Below are 4,526 nucleotides of genomic sequence, written 5' to 3' on the forward strand. Positions count from 1 at the left end.
GACCAGAAGGAAAATGTTGCGAAAGTCCAAACGAGAGATGACAGAAGCCTGGACTGAGCGGGTGGGAGCGTGAAGATGAAGCTGAGAAGTGGATGGATTCCGGGGCTTCTCCCCTGCACGTGATGATGGGCGAGTGAGGAGCTGTCCAGGAAGACGGCTAGGTTTGGGGCTTCTGGAACCAGAAGGATGACGATGCCGTTCATCGCAACAGAGGACACTGACCAGAATCGGCCTTGGGGAGGGATGGGTGCTGGGCTAAATCATGGGTGCGTTTTAAATGTGTGGGGACCGAGGCACCAAGAGATGTCTGCAGTTTATGGGAAAGGTCTGGAATAGAGAGACTCACGAGTGGAGATGTTCGATAAAGCCATCGACGTGAAGGAGGCCTGGGGAGGGAGAACCTCCAGCAGAACCCGAGAAACGCCAATATTTGTCTACGGCCATGCCACCCTGAGCATGCCCGATCTCGGAAGCTAAGCAGGGTGGGGCCTGGTTAGCACTTGGATGGGAGACCACCTAGGAAGACCAGGTGCTGTAGGCATTTAAAAACAAAAAAGGAAAGAAAAAGAAACTCCACTATTTAACAATAGGACACTGATCCAGCCAAGGAGAATAAGAAAGAGCAAGATTCCCGACATCGAGAGAAAACTTGCATAAGAGAGGGTCGGTCGTGATAAATACTGCCAAACCTCAGAAGCTGACATTTATCTGCTGGTTTTAGTGACATCTAGACACTTTGCCATTCACGGAAGGCACAGACTAGAAGTACGAGACCGGGAGAGTGCCAGAGGCCCTCAAAGAGTCAAGAAGACCAGACAGACAGACAGACAGACAGACAGACATGCAACAACATGGAACCATATCCAAAGAAACTCAAATACTCAACTCCAGCTTCCATGGGAGAAGAAAAAGAAAATGTGCTCAACACCCATCATGTGATCTTGATGCATTATGGGAGAAGAAAACAAGAAGCGTATCAATTATCTTTCGATAGATAGATAAGCAGAGTCCAAAAACGTCTGTCAAGGGAAATTCCTTTAGAATAAATGGACGAAAAAGAATTCATGTCTCAGACACTGGTGGTCTGGGTGTGAAGAGCACAGGGCGGGGAGGGGGGGGCACGGTCCATGCCCATCACCATTTGCTCAAGGGCCACCTGAGCAGCTGAGTCACAGGTGACAAACGAGAAAAAAAGAAAAAAAAAAATCCTCTTCAGCACTGAGTGGTGACAAAAAGGGGGAAAATGAATTTTCGTGACGTCTTTTTACCGTTAGGAAATGTCGTATGTTAAAAGGCATTCTAGACTGACTTCATCTGGAGACTAAGTTTTAACATAGGGATAGTTCAAAATTAAACACACATGCGTTGAAAAAAAAAATATCTCCCGCCTCTTAACTGTACTCGTCCACACCCGTAAGTGTGAGGAATTCCCCGGATGTGTTCAGGAGAAAATGACATCCATCAGAAGAAAGAGGATGAAAAGGATTGCTTCGGTCTCTGGGACAACAAAGTTCTAAGTGAAGCTGCCACTGTCACATGTCTCCTCCATACTGTTTTAAAAACAAGAGAACCGGACTAGATTTTATACTTGAAGTTAATGCATGAAACATTAACCAGAAATTTATCATAAAATTTGAAACCATTTCTCATGCAGCAATTTGGTTTGCATAAATGTTGACGGTGGGGCACTTTGACACTGACAGATTTGTCTACAAAGCAATGTGAATTCCTACGAGTCTGCAGTTTTGGGAATCAAAAATTTAATAACTAATTGGGAAAAGTGAGTTCCCCCCACGCCCCCAACCCGATTCTCACATGTGTAAAGAGTGAAATTCACACTCACCGCATTGAATCTCTGCCCTTTCATCTGAGGTCCTGTCAGCTCTACTATGTAAGCAGAAGATAAATTTCCAGGTCTCTAAACCTGAGAAAATGAGTCACTAACAGACTGTACTTTCTCTACATATAGCCTTCGGTTCCTGACCCCATACATCCCACATTGTCCCACCTTCAGGCTCTCTCCTCCATCGGAAATGCTGATTCTTTCCATCTCCCCTTCCAACGCCCCCCTGCCCCCCGCTAGTGGCCTCCTGTTAGAGCCCCATGCATTCATCACACCTCCTCTCCCCTACGAGTCTCTCTCAGCTTAGGCCACCAGCGCTGTTGTCAACTTTAGGGTCTTCAGAGCCCTCCTTTCCCATCTCTTTTATGGCAGTCGGCGTGTGCTGATAGTAATGAATTCTTACTGCGCTTCATCAGGAGAGTCACAGGGCCCAGGACTCTTGCAGGACTAGCTCCATACGGGGCTCTACCCAGAGAAGAAACATAGTATTTAATTTTTCATTGTCAAGTGAACTTTTTTTTTTTTTGAGTGGAAGAGGAAGTACACACTGAAAAGAAACCAAAGGTCAAGAAATAAGACACAAGGCAAAGGGATTCACATCTTGACACTGTTACTTGGGTTCCAGGAACCCTACCCCCAAATTGCCATCAAATCTACTTTTGATTCATTTATTCAACAGATGTGTGTATATAAGCCTTCATTATGGAACACACACACACACACACATACACACATACACACACACACACACACACAATTAGTTAAGTCTCGGTGACGTGAGCACCAATATGTATCGCCCATATGCACGAACTCTTTTTTCTTTAATTGAAAAATAACTGGCATACAATAGCCTTTTAGTTTCAGGTGCACATCATACCGACTCGATATTTATACACATTACAAAACGATCACCGCGGTAAGTCTAGTTACCATCTGTCACCACACGAAGTTATTACTTTATCATTGACTATAGTCCCCATGCTGCGTGTTACATCCCCGTGACTTATTTATGTTATAACTGGAGGTTTGTCCCACTTAATCCCCTTCACCTACCTCGCTCGCCCTCTACCAATAGGCATGATCTCTTTATTATTAGGTTTCGGATCTCAACAGAGCCCCCGCGAGCTCCGGCAATCCCTGATTACTCTTCCTTTCCACTTCCCACAGCGGATCCGCTGAACCCCTGCCCCTCCCCTCCCCTCCAGCTTTCAGCGCCAATCCTCACCCACTAAAAGACTTGGTCTCTTACCAAGAAAACCGGCCATCGGGCATGGAATTCTTCAAGTGCCCCCCATGCCAGCAGCTCATCTTGTTCCTTCCTCTGCCAAGGAAAGTGTGTTCCTTCATCCACCTCTGCTATACATCCTCCTCCCTCCTCCCTCCTAGACGGGGCTCTATCAACTTCTCTCACCTCCGGTTCTCCAGCCTCTGCCCCTCCCCTGCTTCCTCCCTCAACTTACAAATGATCACCTCTCTCTCCTTCATCCTTGGGGGAGGGGACAGCGAAGGCCACTGAGCCCCTCTCGGATAAATCCCTCACCTCACACTCAGCCAGTGTCCACCTCCACGCCTTGACCTTGCCTTCGCCCTCGCTCTCCTGCATCCATCTTCCTCTGTTCAGTGAACTGCGGCCGCTCGGTCTACTGGAGACCCCCAATTTCTACATCCCACAGACCCTTCGCCATGCTCTCTCTGTCTCAGACGGTCACTCTCCCTCCTCTGACGCATCATACCATCCCGTTTCTGAAAGAGTCTTCTCATTTGGAAAGTTCCTCTCAGCCCTCAGTTTTCCCATCCCTCGGATTTGTTTTTGCTTAACACATGCTCTGACGAATCTATCGTGTCGGATGCATCGGCCCCGACCAACACTCCCCAGTCTAAAGAGAGGTCGTCGCGCTGAGCTGCAAATTTCCAGCTCCTTCCGACTGTGACCACGGATGCCTTACCGAGAGTTCAAATTCAACAAATCCAGCGCAGAGCTTCCCTTCCCCCATACGTCCAGCACGTTCATCACTGTCTGTGACGCGTCCCACCCAAAACGTCTCCTCCGGTCCTCGCTGTCCCCCTCCGCAGAAGGTCGCTCGGCTCGGCCACCTACACACGCACCTTTCGCATCGCTTCTCTGATGCTTCGTCACCCCTACCCCGCCTCGGATCCGCTCCTCCTCTGCAATCCACCCTCCATACTGTGTCTGGAGCAATCTTTCTTTCCATTTGATCTTCCAACTAAGATCTTTATCGTAAAAAAAGAAAAACACTAAAATGTATGAGTAACAGAAAGAGCACTGACAGCCTAGCCCTCAGAAGACCATCCATTCTTTCGGCATGATACTTTCCTGTCTTTCTTGCTCTGCTTCTCTGCGGCGTATGTCATCTCTGAAACGAAACTGAGACCAAAGGGTATACATTTAATACACTTTTTAAACGTCGAGATAGTCCGCAACCATTTTCCTCGCCATTACCTTCTGTGGTTTTTAACAGCGACACGGTCGCCAACGCATGGGGCTACAGCGTAATTTACTTAACCAGTTCTCAGTGGGGTTAGCTTCCAAAATAGAAATCTAATTATGCATGACCCTGTCGGACTTAAAAATCCTGCAAGGCTGACGAGAGCGACCTGATCACAAGCTCCGTTCCTCAGCAGCGGGGAGGGCCATTCCAAAGGCGACACCCCTTATCTATCC

The 4,526-nt window shown here is 47.8% G+C and overlaps 1 pseudogene; it reads left to right on the plus strand.

Annotated features, from left to right (window-relative positions):
- Positions 1 to 432: 432 nt before the first annotated feature.
- Positions 433 to 541, plus strand: LOC120617410 (uncharacterized; annotated as a pseudogene).
- Positions 542 to 4,526: the final 3,985 nt, after the last annotated feature.

This window comes from Pteropus medius, unplaced genomic scaffold, assembly GCF_902729225.1.
Source record: "Pteropus medius unplaced genomic scaffold, Ma_sr-lr_union100, whole genome shotgun sequence".
NCBI lineage: Eukaryota > Metazoa > Chordata > Mammalia > Chiroptera > Pteropodidae > Pteropus > Pteropus medius.